Raw genomic sequence first — 23135 nt, 5'->3', positions numbered from 1 at the left:
TGTGATTACATCAAAAACTGCTAAGGATGAGAAGAAACTGGATTACTCATACATTACTAGTGGGAATGTTAAATGTTATAGATATTCTGGAAAAAAAGCATGACGGTTTCTTATAAAAATAATAGTGCTTATCATACAACCCAGCAATTGCACTCTTGGGCATATATCACAGAGAAATAAAAGTTAAGTTCTCACAAAACCTGAACGCTAATGTTCATAGAAGAATTATTCGCAATAATCAAAACCTAAAAAACCTAGATGTCCTTTAATGGTTGAATGGTTAAAGCAACTGTGGTACATCCATATCATAGAATATGACTGATCAAGAATATGGACAAGGTATTGATACATCCAATAACCTGGATGAATCTCCAGAGAATGATACTTAGTTAAATAAAATCTCAAAATTTGGGTACCACATGATTCCATTTGTACAACATTCTCAAAATGACAAAATTATAAAAATGGAGAAGAGCTTAGTGTTAGCCTGGGGTTTGGGATAAGACTGAGGTAGGAAGGAAGGTGTTGAGTGGATGTGTCCATAAAAGGGTGACATAAGAGATCCTTGTGGTGATGGGAATATTTTGTATCTTGACTATATCAATATTGATATTCTGCTTGTGATATTGTATCATACTGTAGCAGGATGATCTTATTGTAGAGAACTAAACAAAGGGCATATGGGATCTCTTTGTATAATTTCTTACAACTGTATATAAGTCTACGAATATCTCAAAATAAACATTTTGATTTAAAACAAGCATACAAACACAAGGAGTGATAGCAAACAACACTCATACTCAATATGTTACATACCAGAGGTCAGCTTGTCCCAGATTGCTAACTAGTTACCTATTGTTGATGAGGCAATTAGTTTCATATGGACAAAGGATAAAGTTGGCATCTGTATACATGTTTTGATTTTTATAAATATGTCATTGTTTATGCATGTTATGGCTCTTTATTATTCTTCCAACAATCTAAAATTAAACAAAAATTACAAATCTAGAAAACTCTGGTTTGTGCATGTTTCCTAGTGTAAAACTGTACATTTGAGACCCTGTCGACAGCACATACAGATGAAGAGTATGTGGTGTGAAAGTAAATATCCCGGAGAATGCAGGCACAGTCATCTCTGTGTGTGTGTGTGTGTGTGTGTGTATATATATATATATATATGTAACATGTAGAGTGTTCTGAGCAGTGTTACATCCCAGCGTCGTTTCAGGATTTTTTTTTTCATGCTTTTATGATGGCTTTTGTTTTGTTGGAATGTAATTGTAGCTTAGTAGTTATTAACTATTTGTAGTAAGTAAGATCTAAAACAAAAATGACTTGTTTCTAGTCCAGGCTATTTTAATTCAATAACATCGCAACATTGCAAGACCACCTTAGGATGTATGTGATAGACCATACTGGTAAAAAGCAGGAGTTACAGCATCAAGAAGACCTGGGTTCTAACCCAAGTTAAGCCTATATCATGCCCAGGGAGTAGCTGGTGCTTCTTCACCTGAAATGATGATATAATGAATCCTTCCTTGGTCATAGTTGTCACAAGACCAAGCCTTACTGCCAGATTCAATCTTTGTTCATTGAATTACCTTAGTGCCTTGTAGAAAATTAACTGAATGTATTTGTATGGGTTTCTATTTGGAATATCTCTTCTGTTTCCTTGAGCTATTTGTCTATCCTTACACTAATACAACCTTGTCATAATGACTGCAGGTTTATACTGAGCTTTATAATCCACAAGTGCTGGTTCTCCACTTTGGGTCTTTTATCAGATTATTTTGGCTATCTTGTCTTTTGTATTATTTTCCCAAGGATTTTATTATTACTTGAGAAAGTGAGAGATAGAAAGAGAGAGAGAGAGAGAGAACGAGGGGGAGAGAGGAAGAGGGAGAACCAGACTTGCCCCTGACCATGGACCTTGCTGCAGGGCTCCATCTCAGGACGCTGAGATCACAAGCTGAGCGGAAGTCATATGCTTAACTGACTAAGCCACCCAGGCTCCCCTAAATCTTTTGTATTTTGATATGAATTTTAGAATCACCATTTTAATTTCTATGTAATAGCCTGGTGGTACAATGACAAATTTTAATCCTTAGATCAATATTTTATTTACTTATTTTTTAATTTTTAAAAGATTTATTTATTTATTTTAGAGAGAGAGCACAAGCATGAGAGGCAAAGGGAGAAGGAGAGAGAATCTCAAGCAGACCCCCACACTGACCAACAGTCTATCACGTAATCGTGATGGTGCCACCCAGGCACACCCATAGATCAATATTTTAAATGGACATCTTAAAAATATAGAGTATTTCAATCCACGAACCTGTATTCATCCAGGTTAAAGACCAGGTCTTTAAGTTTTCTCAGTTATATCTGATATCTTTTACTATAGAGATCTTATCTATTTTTTATTAAAATATCCCTAAATGTTTGTTTTATGATGCTACTTTAAAATGGTAGTATTTTATTTTCAACTGTTTTTTCCTACTATAGAGAAATACAATTAATTTTCATAGTTAGATAAATCTCAGCTTTATCATTACCGTCTTTGTCCCTGCCTCAGTTTCTCCACCATTATTTTATTAATAGCATCAAAACTTTAGGGCTCGTGCAATGATTGAGTGATTTATTATCTATAAAGTCATGCCAGAACACTGTCTAACCTAGAGTAAATGCTCAACAGATGCCAGTCATTGTTGTTTTATTCATCTTCCAGAATAAGTGCTTCTAGGGAAACATTCTCATTTTCAAGGACCAAGGTCAACTGGGGTCTCCAATTGGTTCTCCTTCTGGAGGAAAGTGATCTTTACCAAGGTGGCAGGAGCCTTTTGTCGATGAGGAGTAGTTGTTCCAGGGTCACATCCTTTAGTCAGAATGGGTTTCCTGTGTCTCTGTCTGGTCTGGATTGAAAGGATGGCTCCAAAGTAGAGAGTTCCTTTCCCCTCAACATGGACTCAACCCCAAAAGCTGAATTATTCTATAAAGCACTAGTAAACATCAAGGAACGAATGCCACTCTGCCAAGCAAGATGAGAACTGCCAGATGTCTGTAAGGCATCTGTGATTGCACATGTCTTCTAACGGTGGGGATAGGAGCTGGGAAGAGGTCTTGTTCCTCTTTTGCCCTTTAAGCCAAAATCAAATCTGCTAACAGTAAACAAGCAGAAATAAAATTTGAAAGCCAGTGGCAAGGCTGAAGTCCAATACCAGGCTGCGGAGACAGCGTATGTTAGAAAATTTCGAAGAGAGAGAGAGAGAGAGAATTCAGTTAAGTGATACAACTCATCTTTACCTCCGAAGATTTTTTACAGCCCGTATTAGAACTTACAGCTTTTCACAAAACATGAAGCTTTGAGATGCCCAGGACATTTGCTTTATTTTGAAGTAAGCTGAGCATCTGGACTCTACCCTGGGATGAGCATGAAAGAAACTTAAGAAGACTGAGGGGCTCTCCTTTCCCGGGAGGGACCCCTAAGTGTTGCCAGAACATTTCCTCAGGGCGCTGCTTCTTCCTGGTAGCCCTGGCTGGCCTTTCTATTATCTTAAGCAAAATGCGTATTTTATGGAGCTGTGACATTTTGTCAATTAAATCTGAAACTGTAATGATTAAATATTATAGTCAGCTACAGATTTTTATCCCATATGCATCATTCATGGGAGAGTCACTTTCCCAAACATAACCACAAAGCATGAATTCAATGTTAAAAGAAAAAGGACCATGATACAAACATCAAAAATATATCATTATCTCAATTCACCAGTTTGTTATTTCCTCTCCCTTGTGGATTGATTCAAGGAAGTAAAAAGAGAAAAGGCAAGCAAGTGGTATCTAAGAATATATATACATTTACATAAATATATTTATAAAGTTACAGTTTTCTTCAAATTGGAATACATTGTTCTCTGATTGAAAAGCAGGACTCTTTGCTGAAATTTGGAAATGAAGACAACTGTCAAGATCAAAGTAAAAATCAATTGTGTTTTTTTGTTCCAGAGAGATCTATAGTTGGCATGTTAGTCTTTCTCACACACACACACACACACACACACACACACACACACACTTTGTATACCCCGTCAGTTCATGCATTGTATACCCTGGTTCAGTAGTTATGGGCATTTTCCCATGACCTTGAAGTACACTTCAGGAGCACGAAGTTAAATGAGTGCATAATATTAAATCATAAGGAACAGAGTTTTTTTACTTACCCGATCTCACATTATTATCATTTAGGTTGCTCCAGTGTTTCACTATCACAAATAAGTCAGTGATTATACATAATAAAATCCTAGAAGGGGTATTATGGGGCCAAAATTATAATTTTTAAAGGCTTTTGGTTCCTAATTTGCTTTCTTCAAGGCTTATCAATCTGCACTCACACCAAGCGTAAACGAAAGTAAACAGTGCACTTTGCCCTCATTAGCATTGAGAGTTATCATCAAGGAAAGAAAAAATAGGCCAATTTTAGACCTGAGAAATGATATCTCATTATTGCTTAAATCAGCAATTCTTATAACATTAATGAGATTGGACATGTGCTTTTAATGTGTCAGCAACATTTAAATTTCTTCCTTCACTCTTATATAAGGATGCTCTTCACCTATTTTTCCTGAAGTTTTAATAATTTTAAAAACAGATTTTAAGATCTCTTTACATATTAAGGAAAATAACTTTGCTATATTTACTAAAATATATTTGTCTCACGTTTTGTCTTTTCATTTATAACATATGTACACATGTTCATATATACATTCAGAGGAAACACGGATTTTTTTTTAAATGTAGACAAGCTATTGATATTTTTGCTTGCTACTTCTGTCAGTACTTAGATGCTTCAGGAAGTCCTTACGCGGTATGAATTAAATATTTACCACTCTTTAAACTTCAAGCTGTTTTTTAGTTTCATCTTTTACATTTAATTAGAATTTACTTGGATTATTGTATGTGATAGAAATCTTTACCTTTTTTTTGAAGAGCTGAGCAATTGTCCAGGACCGGTTACTGAATAATCATTTATTTTGCCGCCGATTTGTTGAATCACTTTTATCTTAAAATACTTTCTTATATAGGCCAGCATAGAGTTCAGGCCTCTTTTGTTCTATTGTTCTGTCTAGCTATTCTTGGATCGGCGTGCCCTGGTTCTCAAAGTAATTGGAGAGATAAAAATACATCCTAATCTTGTAATCTCAGTGTCACTTATAAAAGCAGTGTTTAATAATAAAAATATACATGGCTGGAGGATGGCTTAATTGGAAATATCTAAATCTGTTATCAATGACCCACTGGTCTCATAAGGTGTTTGCTTCCTCCTTTCCTGCCCCAGGTGAGGCTGCCTGGATGAATGGGTCTCAGCCTTGGGGTGCACACTGAAATTACCTGGAAGGCTAAAAATGTCCTCAGGACTGGGTCAAGCAAGGCAAGAAATGTATTGTGAAAAGTCAATCCCCAACTCTTCTTTTTCTTGTTGTGTTTTAATGTAAGTTGATGCAAGGTGTATAAAACGCACTGGGTAGGCTTCCCAATTTGTTTATGCTCTGTAACTTTTTAAGAAAGCCTGAGAACTAAAAAAGTGAAGCAAATATTTTCACCATTGGCCTTGGAATTTTTTTTTTTAAGATTTTATTTATTTATTTGACAGTAGGAGAGGCAGGCAGAGAGAGAGAGGAGGAAGCAGGCTCCCCGCTGAGCAGAGAGCCCGATGCAGGACTCAATCCCAGGACCCTGGGATCATGACCTGAGCCAAAGGCAGAGGCTTTAACCCACTAAGCCACCCAGGCGCCTGGCCTCAGAATCTTTTATGAAAGTATTTAATGAGCTTAAATTTGTCCCATGATTCATACATTTCTTTATGCATTCTTTAATTTGTTAGCTCATTCAACAAATCATTATTGAACACACCTTATCTACCAGAATGATCCTAGACACTGAGGACAAAATTTTAAACAGAAAATGTCATCTGCCTCCTAGGGTATATAATCTAGGGGAGAAATGCACAATGACCCAAATACAACAAATGTGGATGAAATTGCAGCTCAAGCAATGTAGTGCTAAGAAAAGCCAGGGGTTTTGTAATAGGCAGGCAAATCAGAGAATGATGAGCTGAGAAAGTGAAATGTGAGCTGGGATATGAGTGATGAGATATTAATGAGGGAAAAGAAGAGTAGGGGCATCCAGGCTAAGAAACAAGCATATTCAAAGGTCCTGTGCTAGAAGGAAACAGGGTGATGTAAGGAACTGAGCAAAAGTCCATGTTTAGAGCAGGTGTGGTCCAGACAGTTCAGGGCTTTGTGGACTGCCTTATGAATTTCTAGCTTTATACTATGAGAGAATATATTTTAAAATATTAAAGGCAAATCAGGGGTTTTATTACCTAATTAGATTTGCCTTTCTGTACTGTGAAGAATAGATAGGGTAGGGATGCTGGTTTGCAGAATAAATGCAAGTGAACTAGTTGGAAGACTACTGATATTATCTAGGGGAGTAAAGCTAGTCATTTAGACTACATCAAGAATTTGCAAACTGTGGTCCACAGGCTAAAGCTGGCCCCCGAATTGTTTTTGTAAATAAAGTTTTATAGAAACGTAGCCAAGCTCATTAATTTACAGTGTCTATCTATGGTTTCTTTCATGTAACAATGACAAAACTGAGGACCTGTAGTTGCAACAGAGACTGCATGGTCAGCAAAGCCAGATCTACTATTTGGCCCTTTGCAGAAAAAACAAAAAAAAAAGCAAAAGCAAAAGCAAAAACAAAAACAAACAAACAAAAAACCCTGACATCATAAAAATTGACAGAACTAGGTAGATTTTGGATAGTTACTGGATTAGTCAAGTTTTCTGATTCTTGTATCAGCTTTGGGATTTTACTTTTTTCTAAAAAATTGTTTGGATCGATGATTTTTGTAATTTAATGCTAAATATCCTCTTCTCTCATAACTGCTTTAATTTCCTCAGAATCTCTTTATATGACCTTTTATATATTTATATACATTTGGATTTTCTGCGTTTGACTGATGACACTTGAAAATATTTCTCTTACTTAATGAGATGTTTCAAAGTATTAGAATGGAAACTACATTAATTTTATAACTTTTCTGTTTTCTCATGCAATGATTTCTATTTACTTTTCCATTGAATTTTAATGCTTAATATAGTTTTCTTTTTCTAACTTTTTTAGCTTCGTGCTTGGTTCATGTATTTTCATTCTGTTTTGCTAAACACTAATATATATATATATTTTTAAAGGATTTTATTTATCCATTTGACAGAGGGAGAACACTCACAAGCAGGGGAAAAGTCAAGCAGAGGGAGATGGAAAAGCAGCTCCCCACTGAGCAGGGAGCCCAATGCAGGGCTTAATCCCAGGGCCCTGGGGTCATGACCTGAGCCAAAGGCAGACAATTAACCAACTGAGCCACCCAGGTGTCCTGGTATATATTGTGTAAGGCTATATATTGTCCTTTCAATATTGTTTTCACTAATATAATACTAATATAAGTAATAGTTTAAAATAATGTTTGTGTATGGTTTCAAATTATTATTCATAGTCTATTTATTTTAATAAGAGTAATTGCTATTTTATTAAGATTTCAGTCTATACTAGGTCATCTCATTGAATTCCTATCCTATGGCTGCAAAGAAGTATTTCTTTTATTCCTTTTTACAGAACAGGGAATTTAGAAAGGTTTGTGTTTTACCCAAATTAACACAGCTTATAATCAATATTTTGCTTTCGTGCTTGTTAGAAGGATCAAGTTCACTTTAAACCAGGTGGAAAAATTATAATGGTCATATTCAGGATTTGGGGGAATGATGAGAGTGTAGCAAAAATGTCTAAAAGAAGAGCATGATATTCCACTAGTCGTAGTAAATCCAGTGATCCAAAGGTCCTTGTTCCTGCCTAGAATGTTAACTCTAATTGGTCAGGAGGAAATGGTCTGAAAATGTTTAGGGGCTTTGTATCAGAAACGGGGCGAAATGAGGTCATGGAAGAGGCTGCTCACGAGTGATTTTCCCGAGTCCCTGAAAGGTTTTCGTGTAGTACAGCTTCGCCTGAATCAAGGTGGGATTTTTCTAAATGTCCTGCTCATTGTTTTCCTGTTCATCGGGACTAAGGAGGCTCACAAACCTTTATAACCTCTGACCTTCATTGCTACCCACAATCAGATCATTACTAGCGATGACTGTGGTAGTTTACACATTCAGAATATGCTTCTCAGGACTGAATGTGTGACTTCCTGTTTTTTGTTTTACTTTCTGCCTTTCAGTGTTTGCGCATTTTGATGCCTGAGGGGAAGTAGAAGAAGTCCTCCGTGTATTTGGCGTGGGAGCGGTGAACGTGATTGGAATGGGCACTGTTTGGGTTCCTTCAGAATACATCACGTGTATACAACAGGACGGTGTAGCCTGCCAAGTTTTCTACCCACTCCAGATCGGGCAGCGCTTGGGGAAGGAAGATATGGCAGAGAGGTTCTGTCTGCCTTCGTTCAGACTGTTAAATTTGCTGTGTCGTGTTAGCCACTGACATGATCTTCATAGGTCAAATGAAGATGTTCAGTGCCAGATTCAAGAAGCAGACTTTCTCTCTTTCCATGTTATCATTACCGTATTCTTCCTCTTCTGATTGTTGTCTTTTTTCCTCCTTGCAGAATATGGCAGGAATTAGCTGCCAGCCAGGAGTTTACAGTGAAAGCGGGACGATGGTTTTCTTTACTGGCAGATTGCTCAGACTCCAAAATGACCAGTGGTTGTCTTTTAAAGATCTACTTGCTTCATTTTTATTTCTATGAATATTACACTTCTTGCTGATCCTAAGCCAGGAATGCATGACCAAATGCCATCGTATAAAATATCTAAACGCCCCAAAGTGGCAAATTGAATTACATCTTAAGACCCTGTAGTTTACTCTCTTTTAAAAGTCAGGACACTAAAATTATGATGACAAGCTTCCTCCGAGGAGTTGGACTAAAGCCTCACTCGTTTCTACTTGGCAATGACATTTTTATGGTACCCCCGTCCACCCACAGAGCAGTAACTCTGCAATCTGCAAGCTCCCTAAGTTCATTCTTAGCCCATTACAATGGTTAATGGTATGTAAATAGGAGATAGTTTTTACCTCTCTTTTTTTTTTAAATTAGCAGAGTTCTTACAACCAGACGCATTTCCCTGCCATCGTTAAACACCAATAGTATATGATTGTCCAGTAAAGTTAATAAGATCATTTTACGGTATTGGCACATTAGAGACTTACCTTCTAAATCATTAGATGCTCCTTTCTGAGAGGAAATTAGATCATTTCCCCATTGTCTGAGTATGGGCAAGGTATTGTTATCTTGAATATCTATGGCTATCTTAGGAACTTTGAAACTGTGTCTTCTCCGTGCCTTAGAAAGATAGTTCCTTAGTCAAGAAGGACTGTTTTTCCATCTCAGGTTTTTACTGAATGCCAAAAGTATTGTCTTTGCTTTGTTACCAAAAAGGAACCAGCCTGCTCTGAAATATCTATTAAAATTATTTTTTGTGGGAGAAAGCCACAGGCAGAGCTGCCTTCAGAAGACCACTGATTGAATGCATTTCTGACCTGGAAGGGAAGGACTGATGGCTCGTGGGCTGTGGCCCTTTGGGCTTCTCCGTTTAGCCCATGTGCAGAGGTCAGCCTCTCTGGTTATTTAACACCACCTAGTCAAGCAAAACCTGCAAAGCTGTGAGGAGGAAAGGACCAAGGAAATTATTTCAGTGGGAGGAGTTAGAAGGGGGCCAGAAAAGATAAGGAATGGCTGCTGTAGAGGCAGCATACCACCTTTGGAACAAAAGGTCAAGGTCATGTCTAAATGGGCCCCAAGGTCATCAAAGGTGTTTCGGAGAGATTTCTGTACTGTAAGTTTGGATGGGGGCATTTGGAGAAGTTAGTTGTGCCATGAGTCAGGAAGATGAGTAAGAGATTTCCTGCCAGATAAAGAAATAAAAGTGGGGATAAACCAATGAAACGAATGAAATGAACGAAAACCACCTTCCCTTGTTTCCCAACTGTGCTGAGGGCCAGCTCAGGGTTAAAGAAATCCTGCCTTTAACCGAAGAGACTCTTCCTTTCGCTACACTTTCTCACTTTTTGCTTTCTGACTTGCTCAACTGCCTCTCTATCACCGAGTTTCCTATACGTGACCTCTGGAAAAAACTCTGGAGGGCTTTTTAGGGTTTCAACCTTCTAATAGGGCCTTTCTCCTTCAGTGACTGATGCCATTCCTCTTAAATTGACTAAGTTTATAGGCAGCAAACAGGGCAAGAGTAGAGCACGTCGGAGGCTTATTTCCATCACCTGGCCTCCCCCTCTTCCTCAATTGATCTCTCTGACCCTGCTGGAAAAGTTGTGATTCTCCTTCACATTATATTCTTAATGAGGCTATTTACCCTGCATACTCAATGAGATCATGACTATGTAATAAATTCTCCACTCTGAGCTAAGTTTGAAGTCAGCCTTACAATTCAGCTTTTTACGGTTTAACCTTTTCACTGATCAGAATCGTATTGCTCTGCAGAGTGCATATTTTAAGGTTGTCATGATTAAAGAATCATAGCAACCTGGGGCTTTTTTGCATATACTTTTAAAAAATATGTTTTTTAAAGATTTTATTTATTTATTTGACAGAGAGATCACAAGTAGGCAGAGAGGCAGGCAGAGAGAGAGAGGAAGAGAAGCAGGCTCCCCGATGAGCAGAGAGCCCGATGCGGGGCTCGATCCCAGGACCCTGAGATCACGACCCGAGCCGAAGGCAGAGGCTTTAACCCACTGAGCCACCCAGGGGCCCCTAAAAAATATTTTTTAAATAAAAAAAAAAAATCAGGGTGGTTCCAATAGCTATTTCTTTTCTTTTCTTTCTTTCTTTTCTTTTTTTTTTTTTTTTCATTCTGGAAAACAACCTGGGGGAAAAATATCACTGCAACTGGTAGGCATCCATGAAGAATCTCTTGATGTAACATATACACACAAATGTATATACAAGCAAGGATCTTATATACACAAAGAAAAAAGCCCAATTTTCCGGTTCTTATCTCATAGTCTGGCCTATTTTCTGTGACAGAAAGCCCTCATTGTCTTCTGAGAGCATCCCAGGTGTCTGGAAAGTTCTGTTGTCAGGGCAGAGGGGGTGCAAGTGTGCACGTCTGGAGATTTACAGAAGGGACTGAAGTGTATTTGTGGAGGATTGAGAACAGATGTCAGATGTGAACTTTTGAAGGAAATTCTGCCCACTGGGTAATGTAAAACCCTTCCTTCACTTTCTGCCCATTGTTTAGGAACACCTGGGTGAGCGGATTATTTATAGTAAATGAGAAGAAGTGTGCTATAAACAGTATTTGTGACCCCCCAAATTCCTAGGCTGAAAAGAGATGTGATTGTATTGAAAGACGGAGGTTTTAGGAGGGTGCTTATGTCATGTAGTGGAGCCCTCATGAATGGAATTAGGGCCCTTATAAACGAGACCCAGGGAGCGTATCCCGTCCACCACGTGAAGACACAGCACAAAAATGGCTCTCTATGAACCAGGAAGCGCGTCCTTGCTGGACACCAAATCTGCCAGCAACTTGAAGTTGGATGTTCCAGCCTCCGGCACCATGAGAAGTACGCTGTGTCATTTATAAGCCACCCAGTCTGTGGTATTTCTGTCGTGGCAGCCTGAGTGGACTAAGACCAAGTGCTAACCTGCTTCGCATTTGAAATGGATTAAAATAGAGGCAGCGCATGGCTATATCTGTTTTCTCATGTCTGGAAATGCCCGTTTTTGGTTTTTTTTTAAAAAAGATTTTATTTATTTATTTGTCAGAGAGAGCACAAGTGGGGGAGCAGCAGGGAGGGGGAGAAGCAAACTCCCCGCTGAGCAGGGAGCCCGACACGGGACTGGATCCTAGGATCCTGAGAGCATGACCTGAGCTGAAGGCAGCTGCTTAACCGACGGAGCCACCCAGATGTCCCCTTTGATTTTTTTTAAAAGACGTTCTCCACTAAAGCCTTAAATTGTATCATTAGCACCTTTATCTCTTCTAAACAATCCTCTTTCCTTTGACAATGGAATATAATCAGAGGGAGTCCTCTGCACTTTTGTTGGAAATGAAATTCTGTTTCCAGGATCGCTGCTGAGCAGACCGGCCACAGGAGAGCCTGGGATGCAGAGGGAGGTAAGGGCCGGCGGGCAGGCAGCCTTGCTCACACTTGGCCCTGTCCTGCCAGCTGGGCTTGGGCTAAGAGCCAGAGGCTGTGGATGAGTCAGGCCGGGTGTTCTATGAGAAAAGAACCTCTGTGTTTATTTCCCATCAGGTCCTATCCTCCCCTCCAGTTTCCCTAAGGAGTGCATCTCCTGCGTCTTGGTTGAGCCCCACAGCAGGGGTAGCTGTGCAAGAATGAGGAGGCAGCAGGGTGAGCCCAGATTCTGGCAGAAATTGGAGGGTTGGTGGCCCAGAGAGACATGGCTGAGTAGGTCTCTAAGGGAAAATGCACACACGGTGCCTGTGTGTGTTGTGTACATACAGAGAGGGAAAGAGGAATGCAGTGGACATTCATTCCCTCATTCACTCATTACTAATGCATGAGATAATCACAAAATTACTACGAGTCCAGCATAGTCCTCGGTCTCAATTAATCCTCTGTCTGGCAAGAGCAGTCATGAATGGGGAGCTAGAGTGCTGGGAGAAATGAGTGCTGATGTAGCAAAGGTGAAGAGTAAACATGGTAACAGGACCACAAAACAAGGGGGCCGCGAGCACACAGAGGACGAGGCACGGTTCACTTCTCTGGCTGATGCGCGGGGCATCCATCCCAGTGGCCGCAGCCTGGGGAAGGGCTTACATCGTCCCTGTCATTGACAGACTAGAATTCCCCCCCATGTCTCAATGGGCTGGACCAACCTTCTTCCCATTGCTTCACTTTGGGAGATTGAAGCAATTTCCATCTTGCAGAGAAAATTTTCCATGACTGAAGACCCACCCAAGGTAACTAACTGATCACTTCAGCTGCCACATTCTACAATATTTATTCACAAGATAGATAGATTTTAAAAGGGAAACCTTGAAATGTAGCTTTGAAAATTAACCCTTAAGGTCAAATAGCTCTCAGGAAACTGGCTTGTTAAGAACAGTTAAGGAGAGGGGCACCTGGGTGGCTCAGTGGGTTAAGGCCTCTGCCTTCGGCTCAGGTCGTGATCCCAGGGTTCTGGGATCGAGCCCCATGTCGGGCTCTCTGCTCAGCGGGGAGTCTGCTTCTCCCTCTCTCTCTCTCTGCCTGCCTCTCTTCCTACTTGTGATCTCTGCCTGTCAAAATAATTAAATAAAAATTAAAAAAAAAAAAGAACAGTTAAGGAGAGAAATGAAGTAGTTATAAAGAGATTTCACAGAGAAGAATTTCTCTCGTTCATATGTATGTAATGTATACTTGTAATAATACGTAATACTATAATATACATTATATTTTAAGTCTGTATACGTTGCGATTATATATCCTGTATATGTATAAAGTGGTTATATACAATCTATATGCATATATCTATATCTACCTACTGATCTATCGATCTATAAAACTAGTATGACATTAAGAGAGGTTAGAAAGCTTATTTCTCCTGCTAAATATAAAACAATGGAAAAGAATGTCCATGATAGAGAAATTCTGCTGCTTTATGAAGCTTTTATGAAGCTTTTACGTGATTGCCACCAATCCCCTCCTCTCCCAAGGCTCTCCACTCTTCTTAGTTTTCCTGCCTCCTTTCCTCCCGATCTCCCTCTCCCCTTCCTGGCTTCCTAAGGATCAGGTATACAAAATTTGATTTATCCAACACTTCTTAGTTCTGAGTTACTATTGTCATCATGTATCAGAGTGTTTCCTTTAAAAATCTGATGATTTTCTCTATTGCCTGATTTTCTCAATCCCATCTCCTACCACCTATAGGTCCCTATTAGTGTATCTACTGCATTTTCTTCAAATCCATCTGCTATATACTTATTTAGGTAATTACAGATGCTCAAAAATGGCACAGTTCTGGGTGGGCATTTAGTTTTGCACAGGTGGTACTGTGCTTTGGGATCTTCCATTCTTTCTCTCTCTTCCCCACCCACCTATTTTTCTATAATCTATCCATGTTTCTCTATGCCAATTTAACTCACTGCTTTTGACCCAGTATTCTGTAATACGCCTATCACATTTTATGTTTCATTCCCCTAACAATGGCAGTGCCAGTTTATATGGCCCTAGGCTATTCATTTTCATACTTCCCATGTAGCATGTAAAATTATCCAACTTTCATGGTTTGCCAATATAATGTGTTTAAAATTATACCACATTGTGGAGAAAGGAATGCCTGAATTCTCTTTTTTTTACTTATTTTTCCACTTTATTGAGAGATAATTGAATATATGTAATATATATGTTACATATAAAATATATAATGTATACACTACACACTTATATACATGACATATACATCACATAACATGACATATACATAATTATATATTATATGTATTTATTTATATATTATATAAACTCTATGTTTCATTTGTAATATTATATATAGTAGACATATAGACACAATTATGTCTCAATAAAATGGAAATATAAGTAAAAAAAGAATTCAGTCATTATATGTATATATTATAAGATATGTAATATTATTAATGCTAAATACTATTAATACAATATATATTAACATGGTAATTTGATCCATATATATACTGCAAGAGATTTACTACAAGGTTAGTTATCATGCCGATCACCTCACACAGTTACCATTTTTTTTGTGTATGTAGAGTAAGAACATTTAAGATTTACTCTCTTAGCAACTTTCAAATATATAATATTGAGAACTATAGTCACCATGCTGTACATTAGATGTTCAGAACTTATTCACGTTACAGCTTGACATTTGTACCCTTGACCAATATCTTCCCATTTCCCCCACACCTCAGGACCTGGCAACCATCAGTCTGCTCTGTTTCTACGACTCTGACTTTTTAAGATACCATGTATAAGTGAGATCAGATAGTATTTGTCTTTCTCTGTCTGATTTATTCCTCTTAGCATAAGAAGGTCAATCTGTGTTGTTGCAAATGACAGGGTTTCCTTCTTTTTATGGCTGAATAATACAGAATGCCTGAATTCTAATTTAATACGAGGAACACTCAATGGTTGATCTCCTTTCGTAGGAGTTACTTGTGAATTCACATTACTGCAGGAAGATGTCCTCTGCAGTAAATTGCATCACCGTGGCCAAGACGTCATCCCTCCCTTAGTCCATATGTCTTTTTCCATATGACTTTGAAGTTCCTTCCACAAGAGACAATGTGCATTTCCTTACCACACTGATGGAGCTGAGCAGAAGTGACAGGAGGCAGCTCGAGGCTGAAGCCTTATGAGCACCGAGCATTTCTTCTCTCTCTCCTGTCCTTCTGCCATCACTGCAAGGGTAATGAGCCTTGGGTAGTGTATTAGGTTTCTGTTACACTATAATGCCATAGCCAACTACCACCAATTTAATGCGTTAAGACAATACCAATTTACCATTTACTGTTTTAAAAGTATTTTTATTTATTTATTTATTTATTTATTTTAGAGCGAGTGATTGAGAGAACAAGCAAGAAGGGGGGGAAGGGTGGAGAGAGAAGCAGCCTCCCCAGTGAGGAGGAAGCCGGACACGGACTCGATCCCAGAGCCCTGAGATCATGACCCGAGCCGAAGGAAGATGGTTCGCCAACTGAGCCACCCAGGCACCCACTATTCACAGTTTTGTACAGGTCAGAATTCCAACATGGTCATACTGGGCTGAAACCAAGGTGTTGGCAGAGCTGCATTCCTTCTGGAAGCTCTAGGGAGAATTCGTTTCCATGCCCTTTTCCTGCTTCTGGAGGTTGCTCCCAGCTCTTGGCTTATAGCTTCCTTTTCTATCTGCAAAGCCAGGAAAGTTGGGCCAAGTGCTCCCCATACTGTTCTCTGGATCTCCTGATTCTCTGTCTCTCCTGCCTCTATCTTATACTTTTCAAGATCCCTTGATGATAATGGACCTTCCCGGAGAACACAGGATAATTGTGGGTAATTTTCCCATTGCTAAGTTAGCTGATTAACAACTTTAAATCCTTCTGCAACCATAATTCCTGTGTCATGTAACATATTCATAGGTTTCAGGGGGGAAGACATGGACATCTTTGAGGGACCATTAATCTGCCTGCCATAAGTAGCTCTTAAAAATGAGCAACATGTGGAGAAGACTTGAATCTGAACCCAACCTGGAAATAATTCCTAAGCCCAGCTGAGATTAGGACTGTTGCCCCAGCTAACATGCTGACACAGAGACAAGACATAACGCTTGTTATTGTAGTCCTGAAATATTGAGGTTCTTTCTTACTATTGTGGCAACTGTTGACTCAATCATCTACAAATTGATTTGGCTAATTTTAACCTGGCTTCCCAAGAGGTCAAAAATTCTGTGAAAAATCTCTCATATTACGTCTCTTCCAGACTAAATACACAAATTGTTTTATCCTTTCTTCTTAGGGTCTTCACATATAGAATTGTGCTGGGTTGCTGTAAGCTCTGTATCATACCATCACCTTTCTCTAGGGCGACAATTATTTTCCCCAGAACTCCTTTCTTCACATGGCCCAGGCAGAGTTTGACAAGGAGAAATCTTCCCATTAGATTTGGAAGGTGGAAGAGAAATAATTGCTCTGAACGCAGTTGTAGGCAAAGGGATGGGTGCCTGAGAGGTTCAGCTCATCTGCCTCGTTAGTGTGGAAAACCATTCTCTTCTGTGCTTCAGGCTGAGATCACCAGTGATGGCTTCCCTGACCTTGCCCTTCCAGCTATTCCAACAGTTGTTTAAGTCCACGTTTCCTATGCCCTAAACTCCTTTATGTCTGACCTGCATGGACTTCTGTCTTCCTGACCAAATCCTAACCGCTATAACATCAATAGACGCCAACGAAGAATATCTTATGTGCCAATGAATATGTTATCAGATAGGTCTTAGTTTCCACCTCTTTAAGGTTGTCACTTTTATACAGCTCATATGTTTGATCATTCTCCAAAGTCTGCTCATAACTAATTCTCACAGTCCTGTTATGAGAGACCTTGAGATTATTTATATATAAGTTAATCATATTAATCTGTCTGGTATCATGTTGACTATACATATACATCGTCTTTCTATACTTATGTTTAATCATTATTTCAACACCCTATATTCCTTTTCGGATTCTTTTCCTTATCTAAATCAGTCTGCATATGTTTTCATTGAAATGTGCTGTGGTTTTGCAAATGCAATATATTCTTTAGAAAAATCATATTGGACCTTATTTCCCAGTTTCAAAGTCTTAGTAACCCACCTAACATAAGCTCTTCAGTAACATGGTTAGTATGCTTTAAACTCTTAGAGCAGGACATCAATAAATTATTGATTAGCAGAGACCTTAGGATCAATCCATTCCAAATACTACCCATTATATCCCCTCAGGCTAATGCAAAGCCATTGCAATGACCTATTATGTGCAGCTTTTAATTCTCAGAAAGGTTAACATGGCAAGTACCACACTTCTTAATTTGTGTTAATAGTGATCTGGAGGTTAGAATCAAAGGCTTTACTAAAGTAAAAATGAAATTTACTAAAATAAAAAATAAAGCATCACTCAATTCATTGAAATCAATTATAGTACATTTATCAGTAAATGACAAATTCTCCATATTTTATATTTGATTCTTGTGCATAATAATGTAAGCTCAAATTTTGGTTCTTCATAGGTATTAGAATTTATATCTATTGGCATTGGACATTTATTAATATGTTAAATAATTAATTTGTCATCTCTGACAGAAGACCTACATGACAGGCATATTGGTCAGCTCATCGATAGTGTTTCTATCACATAACCTATTACTGTTTTGTAAATGAAGAAAGGTCAAATTGGAATTAAGATCATAAGGTACTGAAGGGGATTCTACAAAATGGATCATTTGATCATAATAATTGGTCAAATCCTTCTCCCTCCAAACTCAGGTGAACATGAGGATGATTCCTGCCTTACCACAGAGACGTTGCCCTTACATTCATTTTGTTTTTTCTCCTCTACCCGGATAAACCACTCAACAGCTAGTTATAGCCTTTGGACTTTACACTAGCCCCTGCCTGCAAAGCTCATCTGTCCCAAGAAGAAGGGGTTGGGCTTTTTTGGTAAGTTATTCATTACAGCAGACATCTGCTGCAAGGTCTTTCTCATTAATGTTCATGCCTCCTCTCCAGTCTGTCTGCCTGTGTGTCTGCACCCTTGCCCCCATGTGTCTTTTCCCCTACTCTGTCTTATCTTTTGGTATCTGTGCTTTTCCAAGATCCCGGAACTTGTTCTATTGCCTTAACTGCTCTCTAGTCACTGAGTTCCTCTGGCTCCTGACCACCTTAACAACTCCTCCCTTGTCTTGCATTGCCCTTGGGCTTCATGGGTCAACACCTCACAATCCGGTTCTGAGCAGAGAGGTCTGAGGACCCAATTCTATGTGGCTCACCTGCTCCAGACTCACTTGGATCTACCTCCTTACTATCTGGATCTCTTACCTTGAAGAAGGTCAATGACTCATATAATGATAGTGATGTCCATACAAATTAATTTTAATGGTGCCACAGTGTTCAAACTTTAGTTTTCCAGGTTGTTCCAAGGGCCACCTGAAGTTCTGAATTTAGTATGTAAAAGATTTTTATCAATTAAAAATATTTTTGTGTTTTTAAATATTGTATGATGTTGCCCTAAATGGAAATAGATTCTCTCTCTACTGGGAAAGATGTGTGGAATCAAATATCTGAATAAATTATGTCATGTGAATACAGCAGCCTTTTCAAATGTGCGCCATGTGCTATTCATTGATATTAGATGAATAAAACCAAGATCGTATTTGCAAAGTTTGAGAAATAGTGGGTTTATCAAAGTTAGACAGGTTTCTTTCATGTAGTTTTTCTCTGAACCTTTTATATGTTAATTGAATTCAGAATCTTTATGATAAGAGGTAAAGTTTGCAGAATATCGCAGAGTAGTTTGAGTACAGATCCCTTTTATCTGTGCAACACATTTTTACGTCTCACTGGATACCAGGATTCTATGGAACATGATTTGGGGAATGCTGCAAGATAGGCTTTCAGGGAACGTTTTAATGATAAAGTGCACAGATCAAAATGCTGTCTCCCAACAAGAGAAATCTGCCTCATTGTAGCCCCAGTTAATATTAATATGTGAGCCTGAGACAGGAACTCAGCAGGAGAGTTAGACACAGTCAGGAACTATCAAAAGCTTGAGAACCAACTGGGCATTGTGGCTGCTCTCTGGTGAAAATGCCTATTACAGGCAACCTTCCTTTTTCATTTCAAAAGCACAAAGCACCCAGATGAGGGCCCTCTCTCTTGTCTTACTGCTTTGTTGTAACAAGAACCATGGGACAGAACTAGTTCCATCCAACTCTCTCCGACATGATGCTCGCATGAGGATGCATATAGATTTGAAGCCATACTGTTAATACATGCTACCTTTGAAGTAGAATCTGTTAGAAGCTTGTGATGAAATGGGAAGGGTCAATGGTCCACGATGGGCTCTAAGTTTTAATTGCAAATATTCTAGCAAATTCTTAAAATGGTATAGAACAGGATATTAGCCATTGTGTTTTTGAATCCTGGTAGTTTTCTCTTTCTCATGACATTCCTGGCCCCATTCCATCCCATAAATTTCATGTCCTGTAACTACTGCCTCAGGGAAAAAACATGGAGAAATAAAAATTGGAACAATCAAATTCTTGCCCTTTAGGTCTAGTCTAGCACTTAAGTCAGGACATAAATATGATGTCTTGAGGAATGGCTGAAATCGTGGCTATCATGACAGCAGTCTAAACAAAGAGTCTGGATGACAATGAAAGAAGGCAGAAGACCGCACCTTGAGCAGGAGTCAGTGGTGCCGAGACTGGAGAAACAGACCTGAGTGACCACACTGGCAGGAGGGACATTACCCCCGGGAACCGGTCTCCTCTCAAGTCGAATAATCACCCTGTGTCCACAGTTCCCAAAAGCCATGTAGAAGCCACGAAATCACTCACAGACTGTCGTATTTCCACTCCAGGGAGCTTGGTGTTTTGTTGGTATCAAGCAGGCAAGTTTAACATTGTTCTCATCGGCACCAAGGGAACACCTTCCACCAGGCTTTGACAGCTTGTCATCCAATAACAGTGCCATCTGTGCCCATACACTTGGCCCTCGGACTTAGATTACGTGAACCACCCTTCTTTCAGCACTCTAAGCACTAATGATCCCCTCAGAGACAGAAGGTCCCTGGTCTCTGGAGGAGTAGACATGATACAGAAGGGAAAGCATCTGAGGTACTTGAGTGTTTGTCTACACAGAACAGAACCAGTTCAAGATCTCCCTAGGCCAGGTCAGCATTGAAACTCCTCACCTCAGGGACCCTGGGTGGCCTAGTTGGTGAAGTGTCTGCCTTTGGCTCAGGTCCTGGTCCCAGGGTCCCGGATTGAGTCCCGCATCGGGCTCTCTGCTCTCCCGGGAACTTGCTTCTCCCTATGCTTGCCTCTTCCCCTGTTTGTGTTCTCTCTCACTTGCTCTGCTCTGTCTCAGACAAATAAATAGATAGAATCTTAAAAAACAAACAAACAAAAAAAAAGAAAAGAAAAGAAAAGAAAGAAACTCCTTACATCACCCTGTCTTATAGATATTTCTGCCTCTTGGCAAACTCAGGTTGATGTTTGGCCAGAGAAATGTATTCCTAAAATATATGAACACGTTCTTTGACTGACGGGCTTCAGGTCTTTTATTGCTTAAAGTTTACTTCCTCCATAACATTTTTAATTTTTTTTAAGATCTTATTTATTCATTTGACAGACAGAGATCGCAAGTAGGCAGAGAGGCAGGCAGAGAGGCAGGCAGAGAGAGGAAGGGAAGCAGGCTCCCTGCTGAGCAGAGAGCCCAATGTGGGCCTCGATCCCAGGACCGTGGGATCATGACCCAAGCCGAAGGCAGAGGCTTTAACCCACTGAGCCACCCAGGCGCCCCAACATTTTGAATTTTTAAAAATATCTAGCTGTAGTTGTAAACTCCACAACACAGGACACTTTTCCAGGGTGATGTGTCTCCGGATGAGTTCGTGCAAGGGACCATCATGGCGATGTGCTCTTGTCTTCAAAGATATTCTGAGAACCATGTAACACTTGCTGGAGTGGTTCCTCTTTTTGATGGCTGGTGCCATACATTGCCTCACCTTCCAAATACTTCAATAGCTGTGTCACTCTCCAGTGCAGAGAGCCACAGGGCTGACCTCTTCCTAAAATTATTGTGAGAAAAAAATCTTTAGTGTCTGTGCGCGGTTTCAGAAGTGATGAACTTGCTATGAGTCTCATCTGATTCAGGCTCCCATTCTTGCTTCTGAAACTAAAATGCTTTGCATCTGTAAACCTTGAAATAATCTCTCTAAGCATGTGTGTCTGGAAGCATTTCCATTTTATTAGAGCAACTGGAGTCCCCAGGATATTTGAAATGCTTTAACTTTCATCTGGCTTACTGATAATGGCCTATATGCTAGGCATTTCCATTTTTATTTATACGTTAGCTCTTTCTACATGATCAACTTTCATTGTTAAATTTTCTTTCATGTCACAGGTAACTTTCCCTGAATAGCAGATGAAAAGCTATGAGGATACTATTGCATATTCCAACATGATATTTTTGGAGAATATCTTTTTTCCTTTGTATTCAAATATCCTGTTTCTTAGAGTTATTAGTCTGCATCAAGTTTGGTTGAGTAGATTTGTGCACAATAAATAATTGTCTTTTTGTTTGTATGAAGACTTGGATTTTTGGGTTAGGCAGTATCCAGGAGCTGAAGGCAGGATAAGGCTCTAAGAGGCTTTTTAAAAGAGCTCATAACCACTTTCTCTCCCCTTTACCACTCTCACAGCCAGAAAGATTACTGTCTTTGTCCCTTAGTTAGCATGTTAATTTGAAACAAATCTGAGAAGGCCCCCCACAGAGTCGATTTTGCTCCCATCTCAACCACCTATTAGTCCTGCTAGAACATTCCTTTTCATTAATTGTAGATCTCTCCTGTTGGTCTCCACATGCAACCACTAGAAAGTGCAAGGGTAAAGTGGTGTGTTTATTTTTGATGTCTGTAGACCAAGAATTGCATCTTTAAATCTTTAGAGTTGTCTGATTATAATGGATTCAAGAGAATTTTCTGAGCCTTAGCTTCTCAATCTGTAAAATGAAAATATTGAGACCTGACATACCCATTTCAGAAAGATGTTATGTAGTTTGAATGAGGTGACATACCATGAGAGAATGGTTAACAATAAAAATGGCCATCTGTGTTCCATGCAAAGATAATGCAAACATACGTTCTCAGAGATCCTCAAAACAAACATGTGTAGCCTACTGTTATTCCCCATTTTCAGAAACATAAGTTAATGAGAGGCTAATTTAATTTCATTTCATTTACTTGCTCAAGACTCCACAGCTTGTAAGTGACAAATGCCTGTATGGCAAACAACAGAAAAGTTCAAAAGCCTAAAACAAATGAGGGGAAAAAAAGGGCAATCCCTAATGACTAGGATAAATTTTATTATATTTTCTAAATCAGCAAGCAGTTTTTAAAAAACTATCAAGTCAAAACACTGCTATAGAATATGGGTTAGCAGTTCACAGAAAAATAAATATTGCCAAAGTACTTGCAAATGTTAAACTTACCCAATAATTAAAGACATGAAAAAAAAGTAACGAAATCTGATTTCCTTATTAAGCAATAATGCAGTTTAGGTTTGTGTGTATTTTATGTAGTTAAAAAGAAGAAAACACTGTGTTGTCCAGGCTGTAGGACAAAGGTTCTCCATCCAATCTTGATGAGAATGTAAATTTGGGAATGCCTTGTGGTAACACTACCTATTAAAATTTATGACATCTCACCCTTTGACCCAGCAATCCCACATTTAGAGCTTTACCCTGCAGGTATTTATACAGATATGTTCTTTTCAAACCTATTTTCAATAAAAAAAAAGATTAGAAATACCAAAAATAACTTCCAATATGAGATTCATTAAATGAATTATTATCTGAGCAT

This window comes from Martes martes, assembly GCF_963455335.1.
Source record: "Martes martes genome assembly, chromosome: 13".
In the NCBI taxonomy this organism is placed as follows: Eukaryota; Metazoa; Chordata; class Mammalia; order Carnivora; family Mustelidae; genus Martes; species Martes martes.
This window is presented reverse-complemented; position numbering follows the sequence as displayed.